Here is a 17,212-nt window from a genome sequence, read left to right as displayed (position 1 = left end):
TAAAGCAACTGGACCAAATTAATCCTTGACTTGACTCAACATTAACTTCAATAATGTTTAGAGCAGGAATGAATCTTTCTCCTTTGTTCCAGTTTTACAATATTAACTGCCCTCAGCCATTTGCACAATGTCCCAGGTCAACAACGCATGGCTGACCTTCTGTGGGTCTCAATCTTAATAGGATTTATTTGTATCCTGAAGCTGGAGGAGTAGGTGCTAGATGCCTGATTCTCCACTGCCTTGTGCCTTGTTTAGTCCCTTAGTCCTTGTACTGTAGACCAGGCCTCAGTAAATGAACAAGGGGCTCAGTGCTAGAACCCCCTATATTAAGACTCCCTCAAGACTTACTTCAAAGAGTGCCTAGTTGGTATTTGCCAATCTTTCTTATGTTTAAATCTATTTTGTTGGTAAAACAATAAGAGATGATTAAAAGCCAGATTCTTAGATTCTCAGCACCCTGATTGGGTTTGAATTTTCAAATGAGCTCAATATCCAGGAGCTCCTAGAAAGAACAATTTACACCTATGAAAATCTGGCAATTTATTTAGGTTGTTGGCTGTTGAGCTCTTTTTAATATATAGCACTGCAAGAATTTTCCTGCCTTTAAAAAATAAACAAACACTAGATGTTCACAGAGTGTGTTAGTGGGAAAAATTAACATATCCAGTCAGCATCTCCCATACGATATTGCTTAGTTTGATTTTAAAATACCTTAATTCCAAAACAATGAAATTAAGTTCAAATTTGATGTTGTGGACTGCTTGTTTTACTTCATATGACTTTTAATTAAAATGGTCTTATAAAATATTGCTTCCCTTACATCGGGCATGCAACACTAAATTATACTTCTAATGAAATTGAAAAATGTAAGTGCTGGGTGATATTGATAAATCTCTACAGCTATTTTTTTTTTAGTTTAACAAAACTCTGATTGTTGGAATTTGAAAACATTTTATTCCTGTGAGCCAAGAAATTCCTGTGATTCCTTTTTCCAATAGTGATTCAATTTTTTAAAAACTCAGAGCAATATTTTTTTTTTTAGCCAAAATGAAACTTCTGCTATTTTGTTTGTATTGTATTTTGCACAGTACACTGGGGTCTTGGTCCATGAGTAAGGCTGCTAGGCACTACAGAAATACAAATAAGTAATAATAATACAACTAGAAATACCCAGAAAAGCTAGGCTATCATACATGAATGGCTGGTATAACTATTATAGAGACATAGATTTTAAAACACAGATGCCAAAACTTCAGTGCCTAAATCCATATTTCAGTCCTGTTTGGTGTATTTATTTATTTAGTTTGAAGAGTATCAAGCGCTGAACAGCTCCCATTGACTTAAAAAGTAGTATTTTTATGATAGCCTTCTAAGTCAATATTTCCTGAGTGAGATTTGTACATCTCTATGACTATTTTGTTTTTAGTTAAAAAACAAACAAACCCTCTTACAGTTGGAATTTGTCAGTCAATCTTTTATTCCTGTGTGCTAAACCCAGTGATCCAACAGCGGAGGCCCCTAAATAAGGCCACAATTCAGCAAATCACTTAAACGTGTTTAAATTTTAAGCATGTGAGAAATCCCACCACTATTCAGTAAAGCATTTAAGTACTTGCTTAACTTTAAGCATGTGCTAAAGTACCATTGAGGGATAAATCATGGCTTTGTCACAACCTTTATAAATACAATTTATTATAAAGTGTAAACACTTTTCTTTGGGTATCAAGGATTATAAAAAAAAAAAAAGTCTATCACTCAATGAAGAAATATTTTGTTTCTGGCTAGCACACATCTTCCCTAAATATATATTGCGAAGCTGGAACAAAAGAGGGCTTGGGTAGTGGCAATCATGAAAATATAGATGATTTCCCACCCTATTTTTTCATTGAAATTTAATAATTCAAAAAGTCTATTAACTCTAATAATTTGTATGCTCCTTTTTCTACTGTAGATTAATGAAAAAGCTAAAACTGCTGTACTGTACATATACACATATGTGAGACCTTGTCATGACAAAAAATGAGGCACTGTATATTTATGCTTTACATGAGCCATGTGTTGTTGTGTAATAGAACCTTTGCCTTACAGAAGCAAACTCCTGGATATTATACTTGTATATATATATACACAAGTATATTTTCATGGATCACTTCAGAGGTAAAAATTATGATCTCCTAACATGCAACCACCTCCTGCTTCCATTAGCTGGAGCACTAATCATAAGCCATTTGTTTGTGATTAAAGCTCTTAATAAGCTTAGTTAGAGATTTCAATTAAGCCAATTCTTAAGGACTGAAATGCTACTGTTCATATCCAGCTCAGAGTCTAATGAGGTCACAGTTCAGTTCCTACTGGACAACAGCTCTCATTAAAAAAACCAGTATTCATAATTCAATTTAATTGGCTAATATGGTTCATGCTGTTGATGCTGTTAGCTCATAACCTACCACTATCATCCAGCTGTTAAATGTAATTGACAATACAGCTTATTTTGTCTTTTGTATATTTTCATAACACAATGCTTATTCAGATAAAAATATTGGTTAGAAGCGATGCTTATCTGTCTTCTATAATTTAGAGTGTTTTTTTTTAAATTTAGAGAAAACAGACAAGGAACATGGGAACTGTCATAGGTCTCACCCCCACTTAGAGCTGTTGGGTTCTAAAATGGGGACCTGCACTGGTTTCCCTCTAAACTAAAAATCCTAGTTTAGATCTTGTAAAAGCTGCCACCACCCAATCAGGTATGTGGATTGGGACACAATCCTTCCCCAAAATCCTTGGGGATCCCAAGAGCCCCAAATCCATGGAGTTCTTACACCCAGGAGAAATAAACCATTCTCCCCTGCTTCCTCCCCCCCCTCCCTTTTCCTAGGAGAGATACCGGGATCCACTACAGAGGGATGCTTCCCTCCTCCCCTTCCCTGAGAATCCACCCAAGGAAAGATCAACCAAGTTCTTAACAGAAAAGATTTATTAAAGAATAAAAAGAAAGTAACTTGTCTCTGTAATCCAAGATGGAACAATACACAGAGTCTAACCTATAAACCTGGAGAGCATTCCCCCTCCCCATTTCTTTCTCAGTAAAAGCAAAGTAACAGCAAACAGGAATAAAGAATTTCCTTTAGCAAACACACAATTGCAAATGTAGAAATCAAATTATAAGACTAATCCGCCTTTCTAATTAATACTCACTATTAGATAGTAAGAACTACTCCAGGAGAACTTGGAGACATGACTGGCCTCTCTTAGATCCAAAAAGAGAACATTCTAACAAAGAACACAGACAAAGGCTTCCCTCCACAGAGATTTGAAATTATCTTGTCTCTGATTGGTCCTTTGGTCAGGTTACTGAGCTTGTTAACCCTTTCCAGGGAAAAGAGACCTTAACCCTGATCTGTTTATTACAGGAACACATTTGACTAAGTAAGAATTAAACCTTTTCCTACTGACTTAGGATGCTCTCATATAAAATGACAATTGCCAGCTCTGAACAATGAATCAACATGAGACAAACTTTAATTGTTGATGTGTAACCATATGGAATTGCCTGCATCAAATGTGATACTGGAAGTATAATAAGGTAGAAGAACAATTAACCTACAGATTGGAATAGAAAGTGAGAAGTGGTCACCATATGTAAAAAGATAGCATGACTTATTCCTTGAGAAAACCCATTGATATATACGAGTTTTCATGGTTTATTGTAAATCAGTGCAGAATTTGACCCATACTGCTTAGTGAGTGGTGACAATCAGAAGATGTATGTGGGGGGAAGTCTGAAGAAGCATCCAGAAACCTGGAAGCTTATCAGAAGCATCTCTCAGGTTATTCCCAACCATAGTGACTCAGACGAGAAATCTCATTAGAGCAGATTTTCATATGAGATTTGTAGTGCTTTCAGAATTCAGTCAGGTAGGAAATACCAAAAGAGCTTCTCTTTCAGCATTATGGCATTTCCACTTCTGGATGCAAAGACATGTGAAATGTTTGTAAAGTTATCCTGAAAACTGTAAACATCAAGAGACAGATCCTCAACAGGTATTAATTAGCATAGGTCCTTTGAAGTAAATGAATTTATTTACACCAGCTGGCCAGAGCCAGTGCTATGCATAAGCAGACTAAGCAATTTCTTAGGGTCCCAAGCAGCTCGGGGGGCAGGGGGGAGGGCTGTTAATTATTAGTATGTGTTAGGGAGCCCAAAATATTCTTGCTTTGGGCCCCCAATGGGCAAGCACCACCTCTGCAGCTGAAGATCTGATCCCAAGGTTTTGGGTTCATTTTAAGTTTCCCCAAAACTTTAGGGTGGTTTTATGTTTTATTGAAATTAATTAATCTATCCCTGTTACTGATCATTTAAATTATTTGGGTGAGATTATTCAGCTGGAAAGGGTCAGGGAAATAAGTGATTTGAAAATAAAATTAAACATATAATTCTCACTGAGAATGGACAACAGTGATTGGATTTTGGGGGGAAGGCATACACAAAAGGTACAATTTATATTTCAGCAAATATTTTACAGCACTGTGATAGAATTTTATAGGTGAATGCTTGCAGTTAGTGTTCTTTATTCAGTTTCATTTGCTATAATTCACATGGAAAGTTAACTAGTATTTCAGAAGCACTGTAGTACTCACTCCTGAGTGCCAACCACTGTATCAAAAGACAAGAGTTCTGAACCCAGCTCTGCCATTGACTCTTCATGTGATCTACGACTGGTCATTATGGCTAGATTCTAATTCCCCTACTCAAGTTGAATAGTACCTTATTCTTCAAGGAGTCCCATTGATTTCTGGCCTTGGACCTTCTGTATCTCAGTTTTCCTATCTGTAATATAGAGATAATACATACCTATTTTTGCAAAGTGGTCTGAGACTATCAGAGGTCAATAGCAATATGTGGAGTACTAGGTACCACCATGTACAAGTTCAATCAGACCATATATATGCATGTGTAGTATAAGAAAAAAAAACAAAGTAATTATGTCATTTTTTGTTCTCAAATCTTCACTTCTTACACTTCAAGGAACAGACCCCATGAAGATGGATTTATTTCCGATTACTCTTACAGTATGGTATCTAGTTAAACTTCCAGCAATGTATTCATTCCCTCCATCCTTTCTTTGGTTTTTCTGAGTATGTGATAGGGACGAAAGGAAGCATGCTTATAATGGGAAATCCAATGCACTCAAGCAAAAAGCTTCTCTTCCTCATGCAACTTGGGGTAGGATGGAAACTGACATAGCTTTCCTTTTCTCTACAATAAATGGCACAAAAAGGACTGCTTCAAATATGTCTTTCAGAAGTTTTACCCAACTCCCTTCTTCTATAATAGATTTTTCAAGAGGCCCTAAGGCCCAGATCCTCAAAGTATTTAAGCTTCAAATTCTCATTGAAATCACCTGAAGCTAGGAGCCTAAATACCTTTGTGGGTCTGGGCCTAAGTGACTTAGCACAGGTCCCACTGAAGTAAAAGTGACTTCCAGTGATGTCAAAGGGACTTAGGCACTTAACCTGCTTATACAGTTCTGTAAATGCCATTTGGCACCTATCTGCATCTTTTAGGTGCCTAAATACCTTCATAAATCTGGTCCATGGATACTTTTGAAAATCCTATTCTTAAATATTTACATAATAATTTTGAACATTTTGGCCAATGGTACTTAAGTATTTTCCAGAATAGACATGGTTACCCAAATCGGCATGTAAAAGAACTGAAACTAGAAATCAAGTTGCTACCAGCCAAACCACGCTTCACTCTTTCTGCCTTCTTTAAGAAAAAAAAAAGAAGAAAATTAAAAATCTACACTAAAAATAATAAAAGCAAAAAAAAAAAGACTCATTATTAAAAAATGGGGATGTCATGTATATATTTTTCATTTCTGTAGGGTGACCAGATGTCCCATTTTTAAAGGGACAGTCCCGTATTTAAGACAGGGAAATTGTCCTGTATTTTCTGATTCCCGCTTCCCGCATTGGTACTGGCAAATCCTGCTGCTGGCCGGATCCCTCTTTGCCAGCCGTCTGCCACCGGCAGTGTTTAGGGGTCCAGTGGGCGACGATGGGAGTGGGTGTGCAAGGCTGGTGGCGGGGCGAAGATGCAGCATGTGGGGCCAGCCGCTCCCCCTACTGGTTCATTAGTGCAACACCCGTGCTTGCTCTTGGCCAGCAGTGCCCTATGCCCCCCATTCCCTTTCCAGCTGGCACTGGCTGCACGCTGCGAGCTGCAGAGGCTGATGTGGGCGGGCAGGCACCAGGCAGCAGCCAGTTACGTATTGCCTCTGCTGCCCACCCATAGGCCCTTTATGTGCTCCCCTCTCCCTGTCCCTGCTTTGCCCCTGTGCTCCCACCCAGCCCCACTGCTCCTCCATATCCCTCTCAGCTGGGCACGTCCCACTCCCAGCACTATGTGGAGAACCAGCCCCTGCTTGGAGTGCTCAGCTCACCAACAGCCTGGCCAGCAGGCTCCTTCCTTTTCCCCCCACTGCCTTTAGCTGGGCCAGCACCCTGGGAAAGTCCAAGACCCTCCGGCCTGGGGCGCTGGCCAGGGGGAGCCAAGCTCTGCATGTGCCAAAGCCCCATGCAGCACTGGCACAGGGAAGTCTCTCCACCCCTCAGCTAAGCTCTGGAGTGGCGGGGGGTTGGAGAGAAGTGATTTCCAGCTGGTTCACACCCCGACCCTGCAGGCTCCACAGCAGCCCTCACAAGCAGGGTTTTAGCACCCTCTTCACCCATGGGTCCTGCCCCCAGGAAGCATGGGGCTGCTCCATTCCCCCCACACACACCCTGCTGAGCCACCTCTCTGGGTTTGCTGAAGCCCCTGCAATCAGGTTTCCTGGGCCCTGGTGCACAATGCATCCTTAAGGCTTAAGCCCTGTAGCTGTAGCCCAGGTACAGGAGGCAGCTGGGTTATGTCGGTGACCAGCAGCAGCCTGGAGGTGTTAGCTGCCTTTCGACACTGTGCAGGCTGGAAGGTATAAGCTGCTTCCAGTCACATGGTGTGGGGTTGTGGGGGGGAGAAGAGATGAGCTCTGCAAAGACATGGGCCAGGTCATCCCTTCCCTCCATCTCCCCTGTGGCCGGAAGCAGCTCTTGTTCCTTCCCTATCACACACCACCAAAAGGCTGCTGCTGGCTATATTCAGGTGTGAACTCTAACAGAAATCTGGGGAGGAGGGCCATGTGACCCTGCATGCCCCCATCCCCCCACATATTGCCTCGGGAAGATGCAGCACCAGGTACCAGGAGAGGCGGGTCCATCCCTGAGGGCCCAGCCAGCCATGAAGGGCAGAAAGCGCCGGACAGGGAGGGTCCAGTTCATCAGTTCCCGCCCCCTACCCATGTGAAAGAGGTGTGTGTGTGTGTGTGTGTGTGTGTGTGTGTGTGTGTGTGTGTGTGTGTGAGAGAGAGTGAGTGAGACCTCTTCCCGTGTGTGTGGGAGGGGGGGTTAGGGGTGTATGTCACCCCTCCTCATGTGAACCCTGAAGCCTTAAAGATAAGAAGGTAAATAAAAAGAATCCAACTACACAGTATTTCTTTTTTATGGGGGCTCAGTCAAACTGATGTTAATTTCAATGTTTGTACTGCATAGTTCTGATTGATTGCCAGTGAAATTGCTTGAGTACAAGGAATTTTTCCTGGTGTTCCATTTTCAGCATAGGGAAATATGGTCACCTGACATTTCTGCCAATGTCAAGAGGTTTTTCAATTAAACCTGGTAGTTTAAAATGGATAATGAAAAGTTAAAGAACAAAATAATCTCTATCTTTAAAATAACTAAGCTTTAGTTAAATTCTTATGTGCAGTTACAAAATTAGGGTTACTAATCTGGTACCTACATTTTTATGTCAAAATAATAAGTCACATAAATGTTATTGCTTTTAATAGTCATTCCATTTATGCATTCTTATATCTATGCTAATGAAGAATAAGTTAAGTGCCTACTGAACATACTACGCATAATTGAATAGGCATTGCTGTAGTGCAATGAGATAAGTTAGTCATGAAAATGAAGTGTAATGGGGAACTATTTTATTTTTCTTCTCGCCCCAGATCTGCGAGGTAAATTAATAATTTCATTGTTTCTTCTTCTCTTTATGTCATATTTGCTACTGACAAATAACAATACTTAGCACTAACACTGCATATTCAACATTACCAATTCATGCAATAGCACTATGGTGTAGGTAAATGTTATTAGCCCCATTTCGCTGAATAGGAAACAGAAGCAGAAAAAATTCATTTGTTGGGGGGGGGGGGAAATCATACGTTTATAAAAATACAGTCTACTATCCAAGTTTAGCAAACAGAAAGAATATAGACAGTTAATCAAATACAGTTGGTTAACTACTATATATTTCAAAAGTAGCATTTAGTAAAGCATACCCATTACCAGAGCCATCACTCATATCAGTAGTGCTGTGTATCACTGAAGATTTGGCTACAAGCTATGCCATTCCAGTGGTAATATGAAACTGAATGAGTCTCTACATTTTATGTAAATTCCTGGGTATAAATCATTTCCAGACATTGCCAACCATAGCAATTGTGGACATTAAGTACTTAGCACCCAACTCTAGCATCTATTTAAGAGCATTTCTTAAATATTTATACACAGTCTACAATGGATTGTGTGAGTAAACACTACTAGCACCCATTCAGAAAAGCCTCATATATAACATGTCAAATGAAGTTACTTGTGATGGCAACATGAGAGTATAATAAAGTGGCATCAATAGCTATTACAATGGAGGTTGGTTGGGTTGTTGATCTGCTGTTCAGATCTGCAGGTGAATTTCTGGCAAAGGCTGTAGACAATATATTTCATACTGCAAAGGTCTGTTGCCTTAGGTGAGAAGTGGAGGAAAAGCAGATACATGTGTTTTCCATGTTGAGAAAGATAAACATATAGAGAAGGAGGGGTGACTAGGCAATTACGCTCCAAAACATAAGAGACAAATTAACTACCGGAAGGAACTACAATAGTATGAAGTTTTTGGTGTCAACAACTGCCCCTTTATTGGATGGATGGGTGGATGGATGCTTTCTAAAATGTTACCCTAAATCCTATAGTCTTCTAAGGTGACATGTAAAAGAGTCAAGAGAGGATTGTTTTCCCTTTCACTTCTGGGGGTGGAGGGGGGTGCGTAAATTGCCAAGCTATGCCCTGACCCACCATGGACTCTGTGTTTGACCCTAGAAGCATTTGGAGCTCAGCCAAGAATGCAAATGCTTTTCGGAGACTGCAGGAACTGTGGGATAGCTTGAGTCCTCCAGTCCATGAGCGTCCATTTGATTCTTTGGCTTTCCATTACGCTTGTCACGCAGCAGTGCGCTGAGTCCCTGCTATGGCGTCTGTCTGGAGATTTTTTTTAAATGATTTTGAATTTCGTCTTCTGTAATGGAGCGCTGATAGAACAGATTTGCCTGCCCTTACAGCAATCACATCCGCATGGTCCATGCTGGAGCTGTTTCTTTATTTTGATTTTTAACTGCATTGCCACACGTGCTGATCAGAGCTCCACGCTGGGCAAACAGGAAATATTCAAAAGTTCACGGGGCTTTTCCTGTCTACCTGGCCACTGCGTCCGAGTTCAAATTGCTGTCCAGAGCGGTCAGTGGTGCACTGTGGGATACCACCCGGAGGCCAATACTGTCGATCTGCGGCCACACTAACCCTAATCCGATACGGTAATTCCGATACTAGCGCTACTCCTCTCGTTAGGGAGGAGTACAGAAACCGGTTTAAAGAGCCCTTTATATCGATATAAAGGGCCTCTTAGTGTGGACCGGTGTGGCGTTAAATTGGTTTTACGCTCCTAAAACCGGTTTAAACGCGTAGTGTAGACCAGGCCTTAGATGCTTTTGAAAATTTTACCCATAGTGCCTGACACAATCAGGCCTCTAGGTGTGACTAAAATTAAAATATTAAAGAGTGAAATATGTTGAATTGATATTTTTTATTACTTACAAAGATGTTCTAAAGTAGACTGCAAAGGCATGTATGAACTTGAGTTACAAATTCTAAATTGTTTATTTCCACTTTTTATCATAATGTTAAAAGGAAGAAATATAGGAAAACAATATCCTTCAAATTATTTCTATTCTGTGGTTTCCCTGTGTACAAACTATTGTCTAGACAAGCTGGGTAGTAATTCTGATGGTGGTTCTGATGAAAGTGAGCTTATGCAAGCTAGAGATATTGATGACATCCAACACCACTGACCCAAAAATTTCCAGTACCACGAAGAACAAAAGACTCCTCATATAGTATAACTAAAAGGTAAGTGATTGTTTAGAATTTTATCATTTGGTTCATTTTGTTTCTGCTTTAAGTTCCAGCTGTGACAGTGCTGAAAAGGTTCGGACTGGTTTTTCCAGCTTGGGTTCTTTTCTTGAAGCTTACCATCTGGATTCTGTGCACAAATTGAACAGTAATGAAAAATCAGAGACCTCTATCTTTGAAATGTACACAAATTAAAATGTACACAAATTAATTTTAGAATATCTGTCTTCAGCTATTTTGCCACTAAAATGTGGCATTATATATCTACACACACACACACACACTCTTAAAAATGTAATGAGTTTCTTTCAGTTTATCAGCTCCTTCTCTGTTTGTTCTTAAGTTGCATGCTTGAAAATACACCGGACTTTTATAATTTGTCTCTCAGATCCACCTGGTGGATCTTGAGTCTTATCTTTATCAGCAATTCTGCCCTCTACACATAAAGCAACTCTCATAGACGACTTGATCCAAAACCCATTGAAGTCCATGGCAAGACTCATATTGATTCAGTGACCCTGGTCATAAGCATCTGGGAGCAGTGTGTATTTTTATGCATCTCCTATTGTCAAAAGTGATTGACTGTGGGTGCCTCAATTTTGGGGGTCCCAACTTGAGATGCTTTAAAGGAGGCCTTATTTTCAGAAAGTGCTGATGATCTTATTTTCAGATGGAAGGCAATCAGCACTTTCTGAAAATAAGGCCCCCTTTAAAGTGTCTCAAATTGGACCCCCCCCGAAATGGATGCACAAAAAATTACTAGGCCCTACTGAAAATGTAGGTCCTTAACTATAGATCTGTTGCATTCCTGAGAGATTTTGTGAGAAATCCTGTCTTCAGTTTATCCAAAAGAAGACAGGAATATGTTTGTGTCTGTGTTAATACTATTTACCTTATGTCCAATGATTCTGACAGAGATATCTGTGAGTTTGATGGTGGGGCAATGGAGATTATTCTCTGATGTAAATATGTGTGTCTGTTTTCTAAGGAAGGGACTCTGGCCTCTCTGAGGACAGTCTTCAGAGAAGGTGAGATATAGTGAAAGATGGAAATAGATTTCCAGCATGAGGTGAATGTTGCTATGGCTTCAGGCACTTACAGCATATAGAATATACAAAGTTACCATCTGTTCTACTGATCATATGAGGAATAGGATAAGGTTAGTTTTAATATCTCTTCAGCCAGCAGTTTTCACACTTTTCTACACTGAGACTTCCCATTTTATATTATATATATAAAATAATCTTGCACTTGTAGGAGGTTCCATCATATCTTTTTATTCTATTCCTGGCATTCATCCAGCTACCAGTTCTTCCTTAACTCTTAAATAATATATTTCTATGTATGAGGGAGAGGGGCACATGCCACAGCACATCCTGACCCTTTCTTTTGTCCAAATTGTGCTTTGTGAGATCTCCTGTGTGAGGAGAGGAGTATCATTGTCAAAATTGCCAATCCTTTCTGCTTCTCTCTAGATCCGTTTCTCCTACTCTTCTCTCCAGTCAAGGATAAATGACAGCTTTGGCATCCGATAAGGCTTTGCAAACACTACTGCTATATGAGAAGGAAAAAGTGCTAAACCTCAGCAGGTCACGCAAGGCTGTAGGGTCAGTTTCCTTTCCCTCCTCTTGGAGGAAAGAGAAACAGCTTATGTGGCTCAAGGGGAAGAATAACATTTCTAGCAGGTTCCATCTCAAAATACATGCTCGTGGGTTACTGGATGTTGCAAAATATCCATTTCTTATAGAAGAAGACAGGAGCCAGAGACACAGAATTCTGGAGTGAAATAGGGAGACTTTCCCATAAGGAATACTTCTGCAAATAGGTCAGATAAGTGAGATCCACCAGCAGTGTCGCCTCAAAGAACCCTGGTTCTGGTGCTTGTTGCTGGCGAACATGGAAAACCAGACTTGGAGAAAAAACTAATTTTCCTCTGGGCTTTGATTCCCCCAGATAACTATTTGCATTCCCTGACTGAGATCCAGTATAGTCAACCAACTCCTCATCCCATTTTTACTTGATAATGTGTACATATATTATACACCTGTAAAAATATGGATTGACTGTCACAAGGTGGGAAGGATTAGTGGTGGATTCATTTTTTTCCAATATGTATTTGAAGCATGTATTTTTAAGATTTTATTAAAAAAAAAAGTAATAGCCTGATCCTGCACAATTGATGTTAGTGGGAGTTCTGCCACTGACCTCTGGGGAGTTATATGGGCCCACTCCTGTGCTCACAGAAGTTAACGGCAAAACTCTTGCTGACTTAATGGTGTAGGATCAAGCCTCTGGAGCCTAGAAAAGGTTTATTTTATATAAAGATGTCTATATCTATAACATCAAAAGCCAGCCTCTTTTTGTAAAGAATAACAGTTCTGGATGTATAGGCACATGCACCTCCCTCCCCCCATTAGCTATAACGTACTGGGGGTTAAATGTTTTAATCATATTCCTTTTGTTTTTAAAGTTATTTGCATTGAGCTGCTATTCTTTACAAAAAGAGATTGCTGAAATTTTAAGAATTTGATTCATCAAAGCATTTAACTATGTGTTTAATTGTTTTCCAGAATAGGGGCCTAAATGTGTTGGTGTCTATTTCTGGAGATATATAAATATAAAAACTCTCACAAGTCGTTTAATGGTGTGGAAACAAGCCCCTGGATTGTAGAAGAGGTAGTGTGTGTATCTATAGATATAAAAATGGTGCGTGTGTTGTATTATACATATAAAATCAAGATCAAGAAACCTCTTTTTGTAAAGAATAGAGGTTCCCTACAAATAACCTTAGAAAACAAATAATGTGCTTAAAGTATTCAGTCAATACCTAATTCACTATTATTATTAATGCTGTTTTAGTAAATTCTGAGAATACAGTGATTAAGATTTTTTTTAAATTACTTTAAAAAATAAAACAAATGAAATATCATTGTACCCTCCCTTTTGTGGTTTCATCAGCTAATGAGACCATGCACAGCATCTCCGTTTTGACATTTTGGAAATGCTGACAGAAAAAAAGAAGGTCATGATAGTTCCCATAACCCTATGTGTACTGAAAAGCACAGCCACAAAAGTAGGTCACTCAGTTGAGCCAAAGGATATGCTCAGGGGCTTTCTATGCAATCTAGAAATTGGAAGTGAGTGTCTGCAAAGGATAACGCTATAGATAAAGCATTTCATGCCATGTATTTTATACTCTGATTTCTCCTGTATTGGAATAATTTCTTCATGCTTAAGACTTATTTTCCAACTAGCTAGGAAGATCAGAGAGCTTATTTTCTCATGCCAGAGAGCTAAGACATTCATGACAGTCAGACTTCACAACACAGTAAGCATAAATTTATATAGTATATAAATAATTCTAGATAGATAGATAAATAGATAGATAGATAAACCGAATGTCAAATGTGTGGGGTTTACTCTCACCTCTGAAAAATGGGACAAGTCGTCACTCAGTTACCATCCCCAAGGAAAACATCAATAAACAAGTGTTGTTTTGTGGCAAGCAAAAAACAAAAACCAAAAAAACCAAAAAACTGATCTGTCCATGAAAGGTCGAACTGTATGAAATGTAATAATTCCACCCCCTCCCCTGTGAATTAATGGAAATTGACAGGTATCAATGTGGTTTTCCATATTGAGGGCCTGATTCTGTCACTTACACCAGTGTAAAATCAGGAATAACTATACTAAAGTCAAGGAGAATACTGTTATAATACTTGTGTAATCAATATACCAATTCCTCTTGTGGGTGTGGGGCTGGGGGGCAAAGAGGGAAAGACGGAGAGCCTGCCACCTCCAGCTCTCCCTTCGTAGAGAGGAAAGAGATACCATGCTACATGCTTTCTTTGGAAAAATTCTAGGCCAAACTGAATACCCCAATTGTTTCTTTTTCCCCTGTTTGAACTCTCCATAGAGCAGCGGTTGGCAACCTGCGGCACGCATGCGCCACGAGCTGATTTTTAGTGGCACTCTGCTGCCAGCTGGGGGCCCGGCCACCAGCCCCACCCAGCCCGCCGCCAGCCTGGATGGACTCCCAGACTGGCAGCTCCTGCCAGCCAGGGTCCCGGCCTCTGGCCCTGCTCAGCCCGCTGCCAGTCTGGGGTTCCATCCGCCGGCCCCTGTAAATGTAAAATGTATTACTGGCACGCGAAACCTTAAATTACAGGAAATAAAGGAAGACTTGGCACACCACTTCTCAAAGGTTGCCAACCCCTGACATAGAGGAATGTGTGGATGGGACAGAGGTTTGTTTCAACAGCCTAATATAGCACATCGAAGCAGGGTAAGATGCAACTTGAGGAACACCAAAGGACAGAAGGCATGGGATTGAAGAACGATTGCCTCATACTACTGTGAGATCTCCCTGGGAGATTAGAACAATGACACCAAAAGGAAGCCCTGTTCTGGGGTTCATTATGAATGGTATTTGAAAGCAGCTGAAAAATTTAACAATATCAACATGGAGAACTGATATATTCTGGCAATGGATATAGTCCATCTGCCAAAGTCCCCAGGGCAACCTCTGTACCAAGATTAACAAAAGGTCAAGACAATCTGAGGCACCAAGGTACTCAGAGGTCTTTTCCATTTCCAGTATGGTTATTGAGAGGGTGGTTATAAGAGTAGGATCATAGTTGACCAAATTGCTGAAGTCAAATGATGGTTTCTGAATACAACTTGCATAACATTTCCAAAGGTGCCTAATCACTTAAGCATCTAAGTCACATTTTAAAAAGTGATTTAGGAACATAGGAGCTTATATCTCATTGACTTTCAAAGAGATTTAGCATATTTGGAAATGGAACTTAGGTGCTTTGAAGGATTTTTCCCCTTGTCAGAAAAAACCCTGAAATATTTTGTCAACAAAAAATAATTTTTAACCAAACAAAAAAATAATGTGTTCAGGTGGATTTATTTCATTTTTTGTTGTAAAACCAAAACACTGATTTTCTTCTCTATCCCTTCTCCCTCACCTTTGTCTCCACTTTTCCTTCTCTATTTCCTTTTTTCTATTTTTGATCATGGAAATGGGCACAAAAAGGAAAGAGAAGGGAAAAGGGAAAGAAGCAGGGAAACCACAAGGAAACACACCCCTCCCACCCCAAATTTATATTTTAATTACAAGACAAAGAAAAGCATGCCACATGACCAGGCGTGCATGTAGTCACACAGCGTGGGATTTTGTGGCACACCCAGATGTTTTTGCAGTGCTGTCTCTTGCAGTGGTGCCCTATTAATGAGCAAGGCTAATTTCTTCCTCTTTTCCCATTTGTGAACAAAGAAAGAAGAACAGCAGCAGAATTGAGTAGATTTTAATGAGTGTTCTCCTGCCTTTTACTACAGTGTGAAACAACAAATTCCACTGTTCATTATATACCGACAAAGGTTCTTTTCTTATTGATGAATATCACATAGAACAAGGTGGCCTAAGTTACAGCCCTTGGTTGTGAATTGTCCATGATCTATTTAAATCCAATCCTTGGAGTTGGAAAGGGAGGAGATTAGAGAAAGAGTTTAAGAGTCCATACATAGCGTGTCCCCTCTCCATCTGCTTTAATCTGTAATAAGGCTTAATGATAAACAACAAAGGGACACAGGACAATCATCACAGAAGTGGTATATTTACCTCACCCTGAACCCTACACAACTACATAAGAACATGAGCATGGCCACATTGCGTCAGACCAAAGGTCCATCTAGCCCAGTATCCTGTCTTCTGACAGTGGCCAATGCCAGGTGCTTCAGAGGGAATGAAGAGAACTACACGTTATGTATTTGTACATTCAGAAAAGGAAGCCAATAAAAAAGAGCAAGAGGCACGGAAGTAGACAGAAACCATGGAGAATCGAACGACATTAAGTGTCTTTCAATTGAAATGCTACTATTAAAGAGGAGACCATTTCACCAATATATTGAGTGTTCTCAGATCTCTCTCTCCACCTCTGAAGTTCAGTCACACATTTCTGACATCTCTTATTGGCTTTTCTACAGGAAGTTCTAACCAAACATGGCTAAATCTGAACTCAATTTGTCTTCTCAAAATCCTCCCCATGCTGTCCCCTTCTCCAAGACTTTGGAAAATGCTGCTTTCATCTGAATCGCCCAAGATCATCACCTGAGTGTCATTTTTTACTTCTCTTCCTTCCTCTGATCATACCCAGACTTCCAATAAAGCCTGTGACTTTTTCCTGCAGAGGAATTTTAAAGCAGACCCTTTTCTGTTCGTACTCATGGTTAAGGCATGTAGCTTTCATATATGTTACTACTACACACTTTTTTGAATCCCCAGCTCCTGTCTTGATCCTCTGAAGTCTATCCAAAGCCCTGCTACCAAGATCACTTTCATTGCCCCTACTTCACCCATCTTATCTTCTGTCTTCATCCCACCAATGGCTTCTTGTTATTCAGTGCATCAGATTTAAACTCCACATCCTGACCTTCAAAGTTCTACACAAATCCAATCCAGTCTATTTCATTCCCCATTTCACTTCATTAATGTGAACCTAGCCTGCCACTCCCTCTATTTCCCACTCACATCCCCATGCCTTCTTTCATGCTGAACCATTCACAACTGGAATGGCCTAGTATAACTCCCTATCTTCTTGCAGTCATGCTCCACAAAAAACACTTCTTCCACAAACCCTGTTCGTTTTGCTCCCCAGCCTGATCTGCCAACTCTAATCTCTCTGTTTAGGCAATAGTACCCCCCACACCACCATGGTATCGGAGCCTCTGACAGCTACAAATCATGAAACAAAAAATTAAAAGGATCAGAGTGAAGGAAGTTGAGGAGAAAATCAAAACAAAAACTAATTACCTGCTTCCCTGCCATGGTCCAGGTTCTTGGCTCTGTTAAACTGCTTAGTGGCAGTGAAAAAAGCCTTAAACTAGATTTAAAGAACCAGTTGAGGACCCTCCTCTCCTC

This window comes from Mauremys mutica, chromosome 6 (genome assembly GCF_020497125.1).
Source record: "Mauremys mutica isolate MM-2020 ecotype Southern chromosome 6, ASM2049712v1, whole genome shotgun sequence".
Classification (NCBI taxonomy): Eukaryota; Metazoa; Chordata; order Testudines; family Geoemydidae; genus Mauremys; species Mauremys mutica.
Note: the sequence above shows the minus strand (reverse complement) of the source record.